The following is a 14,048-nucleotide window of genomic DNA, read 5'->3' as shown; positions in this document are numbered from 1 at the left end:
GCGTACCGAGAGGGTCGAGCTAGAGAGAAATCCAACTGAAAGGCGGTACGTCCAGGTGAGTGGGCGTCGTACTCTCGAGGTCGATAAAGCGAAACCAACTGGAATGTTGGTACGTCCAGGCGAGTGGGCGTCGTACTCAGAGAGAGAGTCGAGTTAAAGAGAACCAACTGGAATGTTGGTACGTCCAGGCGAGTACGTCGTACTCGAGAGGGTCGAGTTAAAGAGAACTAACTCGAAATGCTGGCAGGTACGTCCAGGCGAGTGGGCGCCCAACAGTAGTAGTATCGAGTTAGAGAGAAACCAACTGAAAATGTTGTGGGTAATGTCTAGGCGAGTGGGCGCCGCACTCGAGAGTGGTCGAGTTAGAGAGAAACCAACTGAATGGGCTGGTACGTCCAGGTGAGGGCGTCCTACTGGAGAGGTTTATGCAGGAGAGAACCACCTGAAAATGGCACGTCCAGGTGAGGGCGTCGTACTCGAGAAGGTCGAGTTAGAGAGAAATCCAACTGAAATGTTGGCACGTCCAGGTAAGAGAGTGGGCGTCGTACTCTGAGAGGGTCGAGTTAGAGAGAAACCAACTGGAACAAGTTGGTACGTCCAGGCGAGTGGGCGTCCTACTCGGGAGAGGCCGAGGTAGAGAGAAATCCAACTGAATGGTAATGTCCAGGTGAGTGTCACCAGAGAAGGTCGAGTTAGAGAAATCCAACCGAAATTGGTACGTCCAAGCGAGGGCGTCGTACTGAGAGGTCGAGTTAGAGAGAACCAACTGAAATGTTGGTACGTCCAGGCGAGGGCGTCCTAACGGAGAGAGAGAATCGAGTTAGAAGAGTATTCAGTGGTTCCCAAGGGTGAAGAGTTAGAACATGTAACGGAACAAATGGAAAGAGGATTTTGATACAGGATTGATGGTCTAGAGTCTGATGTTTTTACCATGATTGTACGACTAAGATCAGTGGTTCCCAAAGTGTGAAGAGTTTGATGTAATGAAAAGAATGGAAAAGGAGTGTTGATTTTTTCTGATTTTGATAAGGTGATTGATGTTCTAGAAACTATGCTATGCCATGTTATGCTATTTTGATACAGGATTGATGTTCTAGAGCCTGATACTGTAAACATGCATTGCATAACAAGATTAGTGATTCCTATGTAATGAGTTAGAACATGTAATAGAAGAAATGGAAAGAGGATTGCTGATACTATCCGATTTTGATATGAATGTCTATTCGATAAGCAGATTGCATGACCAAAAATAAGTGGTCTTCAAGTGTAAAGTAGTGCCAGGAACATGTAATAGAAAAATGGAAATATAGAGGATCGTTGAGATTTTTCTGATTTTGATGCAGGATTGATGTTCTAGCGTCTGATAAGCTCTTACCATGATTGCACATCAAGACGGTTCCCAAGTGTGAAGAGTTTGAACATGCAATGGAAGGAATGGAAAAGGACTGTTGATTTTTTTCTGATTTTGATATACTGATGTTCTAGAGCCAGATAAGCTGGATTGCATGACCAAGATAAGTGATTCCTAAGTGTAAAATAGGAACATACAATGGAAGAAATAGAAAGAGGATTGTTGATATTTATCTGATGATGAAGCAGGATTGATGTTCTAGAGCCTGATATGTTGATTGGGCACCAAGACCAGTGTGGCTCCCAAGTGTGAAGTATTAGAACATGTAATATTAAAATGGAAAGAGATTGTTGATTGTTTTTCATTTTGATGTGGGATTGATGTTCTAGAGCCTGATAAGCTTCTAAACATGATTGCATGACCAAGAACAGTGCCTTTCAAGTGTAATGAGAGTTAGAACAAGGTAATAGGTTGAAATGGAAAGAGATTTGTTGATATTTATCCGATTGATGCTGGGATTGATGTTCTAGAGCCTGATAAGCTGATTGCATGGACCAAGATAAGGATTCCCAAGTTTGATGAAATTAGACTACGTAATAGGAAGAAATGGATAGAGGCGTTTTTGGCTATGATGCAGGATTGATGTTTAGAACTCCGATCACCAAGATTGCATGATTCAGATCAGTGGTTCCTAAGTAGTGAGTTAGAATACGTATTGTAGAAGCAATGAAAGAGGATTATTGATATTTATCCGATTTTGATGCTGGAATGATGTCTTAGAGCCTGATGCTTTGGCTGGGATGACCAATATGGGTGATTCCCAAGAGAAAGAGTTAGAAAAATGTAATCGAGCAAAACAAGAGCATCGTGGATGCTTTTCTGATTTTAATGGCAGGATTGATGTTCTAGAGCTCGATAAGCTCTTAATCATGATTGCAGGCTGACCAAGATCAGTGGTCTTCAAGTGAAGTATTAGAACATGCAATGGACAAATTGAAAGGAGGATTGCTGATATTTTTCTGATTTTGATGCAGGATTGATGTTCTAGAGCCCGGGATAAGGTATAAACCATATGGATTGAAGTGACCAGCATTAGTATTTCCTAGTAAACTAATAGAGGAGAATACTAGATATTTAATAGAATGTTAAAGAGGATTGTTGATGTTTATCTCATCTTAATGCGGGATTGATGTTCTATAGTCTGGATAAGCTCATTGCATTTATCTATGATCAGTGCTTCCTCAAGTGTGAAGAGTAAGGAACGTGTAATGGAAGGAATGGAAAAGGACTGTTGATTTTTTTCGATTTTGATACACAGGATTGATGTTCTAGAGCCTGATAAGCTGATTGCATGACCAAGATAAGTGATTCCCAAGTGTGGAAGAGTTGAACATGCAAATAAGAAGTAAGAGGATTGTTAATATTTATCTTATTTTTGATGTAGACGATGTTCTAGAGTCTGATAAGCTCTAGCTGGGCGATAACATGACCGATCAGTGGTTTCTCAAGTGTGAAAAGAGTTAGAACATGCAAATGGAAGAAATGGGAAGAAGATTTTTGATATTTTTCTTGATTTTTTTTGATGCAGGATTGATATTCTAGAGCCCGATAAGTTTTAACCATGACTGTATGACCTAGATCAGTGATTCAAGTGTGAAGAGTTAATATGTACAAAAGAAATGAAAGAGGGTTGCTGATTTTTTTTCATTTGATGGCAGAAAAATAGGTGTGAAAAAAATGTAAAAAAAAATAGCGTAAAATTGAAAAAATATATGGAAAAAGATATTATTATTTGACTATTTGAAACGAAAGCATATTCGTAATTTAAAAGAAAACCTGACACCTAGATAAGAGAATTGGAAAAATATTGAAGGGCTGGTGTCTCGTAAATAAAGACATAGTGGTTAGAGCACCATTCGTCGCACTAGTGCAATATACCAAGTGGCGCATCATATCACCACAAAAACATGTTCTGATCCGTAAACCATATCTTATACAAGACACGATAAACCTTCCATAAACCAATCTCTCCAAAATAATCAAAACATAATTGAAAATATTAATTTGTTTCATCGAAACTTCTGTAGTCACGAATTGCATATAAAGGAACATTCTCCAACTTGTTTACCTACTCCAGAATGATGCTGAACGGGGCAAAAATATTGCATTAATAGTTGCTGTTAACAGCATAGGCTGGCCCTGAACACTTCTGCTGGACAGACGATCGACCTGTGACCCTTTAGATTTCATTACTCGTACACACACTTAACCTTAATTCACTGTATTCGTAAATTTACTGAACTTCAACAGAGAACTGTTCGGTAAATTATTAACAGATTTTTTGTAATTTTTTCCATTGTTCATCTGGTGTTAAAATCACTGAAAATCAGTAAAATTATTTCACTGAACAGTTCTGTTGTTGAAATTTCGGTAAATTTTACCGAATTCGGTGATTTATTTTAAGTGTAAGACTTACTTTGAAGAACAAATGCATGAGACTTAAAGAAACTGTTCGAAGTGCCCGAAACAACATTTCCAGCTGTCCAAGTCAGTGAGTAATTGAGGCACAATCTCTCTCCGCTGCTGCCGCACACATCCTTTTCATCGGGTCAAGAAGCCCACCCATGCCCGCCTTCGTTCTGGCTTTTTCCGTGCAGCGCCTGACTCTACTTACAGAGGCATACCGCTGACGGACTCGTACTTTTACTTCTGATTCACCCGTTCCCAATCTTTCCCAACGCTCCTCAATCTTTCGTCGGCAACATCTGTAAATCCATTCTTTCGCTGAGTCGCAGCACCGCAGCTGGATCTTTTGGTCGATCTATGCTGAAACGTCACGCGTGCCTCACCCCGCCACTGAACAATGCGTGATCAGATTCGCCGATCAGAAGATGATACTTCCAAATGCGATGCCAGCGCTGGTTTATTACGGACACTGGGTTCCATTTTAGACCGATCCATTTTCAGGAATTCCAATACTAGTCCCACAACAAAAAGCGGCTCTTATAGAAGTATTTTATTGCCCTATTACTTTGTAGTCCTAGGCTGGTTTGTCTCCGGGACCTCAGAGAAGTAATTCAAACATTGCAGAAAGGACAACCGTGGATAAGAAAAGAAAGACGCGATATGTCGTCACTCACCGATTCAACTAATCAGTTGGAGCGTTGGCTCGACCACTTGCAAAACAACTTCTTCAAGTTTGACGACTCATCCCAATTCGGATAAAGGGAAAGGTTGACAATTTCGCGACGGCAAGTAAGCAGATTAAACCATTCTGGTCGCACCTTGTATTATCCTTGCTCCGGGTTAACAAACTTAAAGAGTCCCTCTATTTGGCACCGATTGACCACGGAAACCTTCATTCGTCTGTGAATCACGAAACTGTGGGGCGTCCCTAGAAGCAAGAGAGGTCTAGACAAAATACAGAGTCCTGTACAATGAAATCGCTAGAGTGGAGGCAAAGGATGGGATGTATTGTATATCGTTGCTGTTTCCCATCGTAATCGTATTTAAATTACAAAATTCATTCTAGCTGCCTACCACCTCTCATAGGTAGGCTGGACCAGATTGTTTCTGGTGAAAACGTACAAAACGCAGAATTTTTGCAAACGGGACCTGTCAAACAACCTGTAAATATTCAAGAGCTGTGGAACTTTAAACATTTATAACAATTTTCATTTTCCAAGGAATAGAGAGAAAAATTTAGAGTGAATCTTTCACCAATTACATCCTTCTATTGTATTAAGTTAGCTAGGAAAAAATTGTGTATTTCAATTTTACAATGGAAGAGGACTCAAACTACTCCAAAATTACACATTTTTCAGTTTATTTTAAAGAAAGATCAGGAATTTGAAATTTTATTTCCAATTTACTTTTAAATATGCATTAAGGATTTTATCACTGACAAAATATCAAAACTCTTCCCAATTCTGAACAATTCGAAATAAAAATCAATGTTGAGGATTTGGGCAAGAAACGAATTTCCCGCCCCCTTTGAAAAACACACAGGGGCCAAATCCGTGACACGTTTTCTAGAAATGTAAACCAGCCTTGAAATGCCGAAATTATAATTTTCTATAATGGAATCCCATAAATCCTGCCCGCATATATAAAGGAAATTTATGAGACAAGCTCCCCGATCTGCAAACTAGCCTTAAAGTACATGAGGATTCCGCCGGAACTGACCAAATTTCTAGCTTGAAATTGCTCTTAAACTCGATTATGCTGATAAAGAAAATTATTTGGAGCTTTTTAGTGGAATGTCGTCATTTAAAGTCTTAAGATTTTACTATCCTGTTGATTTACTCACCTGATAGATATATTTCGACCTCAACAGAGATTTGGGCCTTACTGTTGAGGTCAGAAATACATCTGTCAAGATACAAATTAAGTGGTGGAACGTGAATGATGGTATAAACTCGATTATGTTCATCTGACCTATCTCAAAATTAATTTTCAATGTCGTCGTTTTTCTTAAAGTGGATATTAAGAAATTATCGGTGCATTTTAATGATCTCAATGTTTCGAAAAATAATCAAACGAGCAAAACATATGTAAAAGCAGGATTAAAAAAAAAAAGAATTACATAGGGAATGGCTGGTAGTTTTGCTCTTATTAGTCAGCCAGGGGGTTTCGTTGACTATTTTCTATGAACGGCCACAATATTCTTCGATAAGGCAAGAACACCGATTAGGGCCAAATTGCATAATTAGTTATAGAAAACCCCCGACAATAATAATAAAACAAAACTCAAAGCTGTGATTTCTTACTTATTCCAGCGCTTAATTTTATTGACATTGAGGTGACCTGATTTTCTGATACGTTCGTACTGCTTCGGTTCCATCTGAATCCACCGTAAGCCTTCGAATAAGCAGAAAAGTCATTGAAATGAAACCGTAAGAAAATTCTTTCTGGAAAATACATAACAAATAACATTTGTGACCTCACTTTTTTTTTCGTTGGATATGAACAGCTTCCACTCTACGGGCCAAAGTGTAAACAGGAGAAGGTTGGTCGAAAAACCAAGCTAGTCAACATCGGGCGGCGACCTAGATGAACACATAGCGCGGAGATCCAATTGTTCAGGCAATACACCAAACTCGAATACGCACCTAACGTGAAATCTGGGATTTATACGTCAGTGAGACTGGTGCGTAGTAGCAGAAATTTACACTTCAAAAGTAGTAATCATCAAACCAAATGTCAACGTCCACAGAAATCCGCTGATATCAATATAACTCCACAGTGTGAATGACGCAGGCCGACCACACACCACGCAAGAGCAGAGACGTAAACCAAGCAATCGCTGACAGGAATCCGGGTGACATTGTAGAGGCAGACCCAGGACATCCCAAGACGAAACCCCAACAGACAATTAAGGAAGTCGATAGAACTGACTTGGGGGCCCAAGTTGTAAGGATGGAGATGTTTAAATGTTGGCCCCATAAAATTTTAAAGGTGCTCAAAACACAGATGAATGAGGGAGAATTGATCCCATTTAATGAATGCCATGTATGTATGGATGCTGAGAAGAAATCAAAGTGCCACAAAGCCAATGTAATAGGGGAGTTACTTTTATAAATTTGTTTAACAGTTTTATTTTTCATAAAATTGTAACCTTGTGTGCCAGCCGTTGTTTTCATGTATCGCTACCTTGCGTGGTGAAAAGGAATGAAAAATCTGCAAGCAGACACCTGAAAAGACATCTCTATCGTGTGGGTTTATTTATTTGGCTTATTTATTTAATTATAATTCATCTGACAGCTGAACTGCACGAAATGAAACTAAAACTAAAGCGGTTACAATATTTAGTGCGACCTCTTTCACCCTATTTTTAAACGTCTGGTGCTTGCAAAAGTCAAAAAGTTCTTCAACTTAAACGTCCTGATCAATGGTAGGACTGGTCTGTTGTTCCCAAAGAATGTACGATGAAATCGATCCTGCAGTAGTGATCAATGTTGTTCGTTGTCGATTAAGTGGATCACGTGCCATGGTAAATGACGCAGGGCTATCTGAATAAACTCTCCGTTGGACGCTGTGTTCACCTCAAGCTCCATACAACGTCATTCGGAGTTCGTAGGACACAAGAGCGGTTTCCACGACAGGTCACACCAGCGTACAGCATAAGGATTTCAAGCAGCAAGTAATCAAAGCCCTTCGCAATTTCTAATATGAAACCCAGCTGGCGGTTTTGGATCCAACGCACCAAGATCAGTAACCTCCGTAGCACTTTAAGTGTGGGTTGAGAAGGCCCGCAAGTAAATTGCTGCACATGAGCCAAAATGTCCTTTGGTGACTATATACAGAAAAAACGCATCTCATCCAGCTAATTTTCTCGCAAGGGGAGTTAGCGTCCATTGCATCCCTCTACGGGTTTGTCCGAGAAGTCGTATTCTAAGCCACTAACAAGTGGCATGGCATTCCAATAATTTAGGAATGTGACATGTTCCAATTTGAGTCTACTACAGAATCCAAGGAAGAACTTTCTGGTAAAACAATATTTCAGACAACACATCTATGATTTCAAAAAGCACATTTGACTATTGCCGCTTTTGAGCTCATATACTTGACTTAGGAAAAGCTTATAATTCAAGTAGTACTTTTAAAATTTGATGTTATGGAATAAATAGTTAAGAGTCCATATCATAAAAACAGCACTTTTCCAAAAAAGAAAGAAAATTCTATATTCTGTATACAGAAATAAGTTATGGAAATAATTTTTTTAATTATAAATTTGTGCTTAAGTCACTACTAGATTGATATAAAATACAAATATTCTTATTCTTTGCTTTCTCTAAACATTCTTTGCTATTTTTTTAAAATTCCAAATTTATTTGACTTTTTTTTTCTTTTTACTTGCGTTTTTTTGAAATAATAATAATAAAATAAAAAGGAAAGCATATGAGCTAGCCTCGGCCGAAAGTTTCGATAGATAAAGACAAAGTACGTAAAGCATCATTTTTTTTTGCAGTGTTTGTTTGTTATGCCAGTGCAGCACGAATGAGCTCTTTCAAAAAATTGTCTCACAATATTTAAAAAGCAAACGAATAATATCAAATCTTGTTCGTATCGTACTGACGATACACAAGAAAGGCAGTATTCCTACTAAATGCATGAGTCACCGTTTTCCTCTAATAATTTTTAGTCACTTCCCATAGGTGCATGTTCGGGAGAACGTTATTCCGTCCGGAGCACACTTGTATCTTGTCAAGCCCTAATGAGATTCAAAGTGTATATATGAGAGGGCTACCTGTTGTTGGCTGCTTTATTGCCCCTTAGGAAAACTCGACACTCCTCGGAAAGGTTTCTCCCGTTCCGTATTTTTTGTGCTGGGGAGTGATGTTCTCAAATTAAATAGGAAGGATTAGTTTTTTTTTTCAATCGTCTATCACTTGTTTTAAGGAACGATTATTTACACAGAACATATAACCAAGTTCAATTTTACTTTGTGAATTTTCATACACCACTTTCATGTTGTGCTCTGAAAATAGATCCAGCAACATTCATCGCAACGCTCTCCCACCCAGCTTATGTGAATCTGCATCGACGCGGTGCCTTATTTTAGACAAGAAGCTAGCGGAATTGAATCTTGATACCAGATGTTATACATAAATGTGTTCCCTGCACTATGCTTGCTCAGGTCCCCACTGGAATCTTTTTGGCATGGTTTTATCGGGAAGCTAGATGGGTTAGAAAAAAGCTGGTACCCGTGACAGTAATGAGGCAGGTTGATTTCCCAGTGGAAGAATCATTATTTCGTGCAATTTGCATGCGCATACAGTTCTGTATTGCATTTTTATTCTTGGATGAATTTAAGTGTTCAGATACTAGGATTTCAATGCAGAAAATAAAAAGGTACCAAAAAAAGGGATATCACGTCAATCAAAGCGAATTCACTTTATGCTACGTCCGAAGGTGGAAATAATTTCTCTCCATCATTGACATATTTGAAATAAATTGTACATGTGTACATAATCATAGTTTTATAGCCTATTGTGCGTGGTGAGTCCATATTCTGACACTATGGATATCGTTCTGGCAGGACTCAAAACGCGGACGCCCATGCAAGATTGGTGGCATGCGTTGAAAAATACGTCATCGTTTGGCTAATAGGAGAAAAACTCAAAATATTAACCATTCTATTGAAACATATCTTGAAAATGTTCTCAATATACTTTAGTTTCACGCCATATAGCTGAGCTAAACACTTACAGTCTGTTTCCATTTGTATGTCAAGGTCCACAAGCAGTGTTGTTCTGATCCAATATCGATCCACTTACAACCATTTGCCTCTATATAATATGAGTGCATCATTTAGCGCTGGTGGCTTTCACACCTGCAGAGAAAAATCCTGTCGGCAATGGCAAATAAAACAGTTCATGTGAAAGTTTTACCAATTAATTTTCCGCTTTCCTAGTGAACAGTTTGCCACATGAGTTGCTCCAAAACTCAGTCACTAGATTGACTGGAATCGGGTCGGTGCTTCCCGTTGTAGTACGACAAGTAAATCTGTGCTGTCGTAAAAATAACTTTATGATTCCAGCTTGTGCATACTCAATATAACATGAACGATGTATGTACAGTCAGGTACCTATATTTTTCATGGAAGCTGCATTTCCTGAAAACCGACGAAAGCAGCGGCAATAACAAACAAAATGATCTTGATAGCAAAATAATACCTTTTGAACAAAAAATATTTTGAACATATCTCTATTTTAGTATAATTTTAAGAAATTAATACCTGCTCTTTTAAACATCCTAGTATCACAATCTCTTCTTGTTCAGATCATTGTACTCACTTAGGTTAGTTTCCTAAATGGTAAAAAATTGTAATATTTCTGAACTTATTGAGCAGTTTTTCAACAAGCAAGATTGTACCGTTCTTTCATACAATAAACGTATAAAAACACAATTGCATGTATGATAATGGATGGATGGCTAGGTGGCTAACAAAACCACGAACAAAGAAACTTTGCCAACAATTTAATCATAATTTGTATTTAATACGTCTTATAGGTTAAAACCGTTTTGCAGTGAGCAATTAACACCGAGATAGTTCAAATTTGAAAATATGTACCTGTAATATTTAATTTCAACGCAAAATCAGCGAACGGCTGCAAATAGATGGTTAAAGGCTGTAACATGGTGTTACTATCCGGGACCTGTATCATGCTTTAAATGTCATCTTGACTCGTTCATAGTGAGTTTTGATAATGCTATGCACTTCTTGTTAGCTTTTCGTGGTGCACATGTTAGTACCGTACCGTACCAGCAACGATGCAGCCTGAGTTATTCAACAATACAACAGAAGGACGTGAGCTTTACCATTCGATTGCTTTTATTTTTGACCTGCTCCATGGCAGTCTATATTGCCACGTTCTGAGCTTCTTGGTGAAACATCGGTTCAGTGCCATAAAGGATAACCAGGAGGCAACAATGTTTACTAGTCGCTCTGATTTTAACATGTCACTTTTTGCACAATTTTTGATTTTGCAGTCTGTGATATTTATATTGTATAAAAAAATTAACCTGACGATTTCCAATTGATTTCCGACAATTGAGCTCCACTGCAAGACGCGCGACTACAAAGCAAGACCATGCTGAGGGTGGTTGGCTTGTCGATTCTCGGTGCCGGTCTAGGCACTTCGGATTGGAAATTGTCTCACTTCTGGGCATAAAAGCAATCACCCGTGTTAGCCTCATGATATACGAATGCAAAAATGGTAAACTGGCTTAGGAACCCCGGCAGTTAATAACTGTGGAAGTGTGCTTATACACTAAGCTGCGAAGCGGCTCTGTCCCCAGTGTGGGGATGTGATGCCAATAAGGCCAGTAGCATTAAAAATAAAGAACTAATAAGAGGCAGAAAATAATTAATCAACCTGCCATCTCCGGATTGGCAACTTACGGCCACTGGAGACCTCACTTGGATTTCAGATAATTATTTATTGTTCATAAGAAATTTTCGGAAGTTCAATGGAGAATTGGCTGGAAATAAAAAGAGGTGCGCTCGTTTGGCCGAAAATCGTTTGGTGGAAAGCCATTTGGCCGACGAAAGAACTCTTCTAACACGTCGTTTATTGAAATGGTCGTTTGATCGAATACAGAATAAGTTGATATATACGAAATGTCGTTTGATCCAACGGTCAAATGTTAATACTGAACGGTTAACCCAATTGTTTGGCCATATAACATTTTTGGCCAGATGACTGAAAATGAATTGGTAATTTTTTCGGCCAAAATGGTCAGGTCACACACGAACGACATTTCCGGCTGCATACCATTTCGGCTAAATAATGGGTGCTGGGCTCGGCCAGTTTTGTCAAAATGATTACATACGGCCAAACCTACCGGGCTTTCGGCCCTGGCACCCTTGTGGCTTTCTTGGATCTAATGGCCCTACTCTGTCGTTAGAAATATAATATTCAAATGGTACTTGATTAAACAACACGTTAGCTGAATGTCCTTAACCAAATTCCATTGGGCCGAATAGCATTTTGTCGGAAACGGTATTAGTCGAAAATAGTTTGAATCGAAAATGGTATGGCTGACAAAGATAAACAGCTGGGAAAGGCAATGTTCATTGAATTGGTAATTTAACTGAAAAGTTGTTTGCCCTACAGTTCTTTACCTATTGAAAATGCTATTTGGCCGAAATGTCGTTTGGCCGAAAAATCATTTCACCGAGTGGACTACTTCTCGCGTAACATATAAATTCTGGATTAGACCATCAGTCTATTAAAAAAAACTTTTTAATATTCTTAATAAAACACTTTTGGCTATTATTTTGCTAGCTTATCACTACTGATCACTGCTAGAACGATGTTAACTTTCATTTAATTGCTGATAACTGAAGAGGCCGATCGAAGGTCTGGATCGGGCTTTTTGTAACCTAAACTTGCTGACAGGGCAATCCTAAGGGCATGTTGCTATTGGCTTGGACTTTGGACTCGGATGGTGTGACTTGATAACTGCTGATCTGGTAATTTGGTTATAGATTGAACCGGTGCGTCACGTAATTCCTCCTGGGGGGTAAGATCGAACGTCCTCGTTCGATTGAGAAATGTTGAACTTTTCTGACTTCTTGAGTTTCCTATCCTTTTGAGATGTTTTACTTGATAACGACTCTTCCTACGGAAACAAATAATTGCGGAACGTTGGCGTGGATGATTATTGTTGCGGTTGAGAGACCAAATTAAAAAGTCCATAAACCATTTTTTTGTTCAAATTGGTTGCAGCTGAATGTGGTCAATGCGATGTCGATTGTTTCAAAGCTCCAAGCTCAGAGTTGATAAGTTTCTGTTTCTGGATTAAGTTTCTGTTGATTGACAAGCTCGGGAATACTCCCTGTTAACTGGAACTGTGCTGCTGAATGCGTTTCCTCTGAAGTGAATGTGTTGTTTGCAATGGTAAGAGTGCAATTTTGGAAATGTAATAGAAATTTCCGGTCAGTTTCTCATCATGGGGTCCACAGTTTAGTCCCATGTTCATTTATTGCATTGTTTATAAGTACCTTGTTTCCAGGTGTGCTATGAAAATCGGTGAGTTTGTCTGCAGTACTGTGCAGGACTTTCTGCCCCATTATAATTTCGGGAAGAGTACATCTGAGAAGGGTGTATGCGTCGTGGAATTGTTGGATAACATTCGAATGAATTGTGCCGTAGAGCTCTCTGCGATTTCACGATGTTGGGTATCGCTATAAGTGTGTTATTAACCGTTAGTGGTAAGGACTTCAATTGATTCGCAATTTTGTTGGTTTCTCGACTTCCAGGATATAAATCAAAATGTCGGGTTTGCTAATCATTTTTGCTCCTGTATAGCTTAGTGCTTCCTCGGGGAAATTAATGTTATTCCTTGCTCGTTAATAATAGGCGTTTCAATCAGGCGTCTCCTTAAGAGTTAGTAACCACTGTTCGACAGTGATACTCGAGCCTCAGGATGGCGTCTTCGATCTCTTCGAGGATGTTGTTCATCGCATCCAGGGATAGAGAAGCGTGGCTGGCATCAGTCTCTTGGAGAATAATGCGTTGACTGGATGTGAGTTGGTTAACGGTGTTGGTCATCCTTAAACCTTTCGTTGATGACTTGATTTAATTTTGATTGGTCGGTTTGATCTGGGTCAATCAGGGTGTTGATTGTGTTGGTTATCCGTGTAACCGTCTGCGTCCGGTAACCTCATGAGCCATATTTCCAACCTTGCCGATGATGTCCCATCGTTTGGTCTGTTGTTCCTAAACTGGTTTTAATTTATATATATAGATTGTTTGGCTAACTGTCTACTTTTCCTAATGACGATTTGACATTGGTGGTGTCTCGATCCTTTTTCCTGCTGAAAACTCTAAAACAAGGCAACATTTAACTCTAACATTGTTAAATTTATGGGATGCGTAAAATTTTATAATCGTTTGAATATAGCAATTTTGTTCTTGAGTAATAGTAACGGATTTTGAAGGAAGACCATTTGATTTCAAATACTGGGCCTAACGTTCGTCCTATTAAGAGAAGCTACTAGAATCTTCTAAAATGATGTTCAAACCTTTCAACCTTTTTATTTTATTTTTGTGTCTCTTTATTTTCCTAGTATTTTGAATGGCCTTCACTTCACGCTTTGGGACTGCTCTTGGATCAAGTTTTTTCCAATATCATTTCTTTACAAACACTTCTTGCCTCTCTCAAGTGGTGGATCTTCTCCGGTTAT

The sequence above is a fragment of the Armigeres subalbatus genome, chromosome 2 (assembly GCF_024139115.2).
Source record: "Armigeres subalbatus isolate Guangzhou_Male chromosome 2, GZ_Asu_2, whole genome shotgun sequence".
Lineage (NCBI taxonomy): Eukaryota > Metazoa > Arthropoda > Insecta > Diptera > Culicidae > Armigeres > Armigeres subalbatus.
This window is presented reverse-complemented; position numbering follows the sequence as displayed.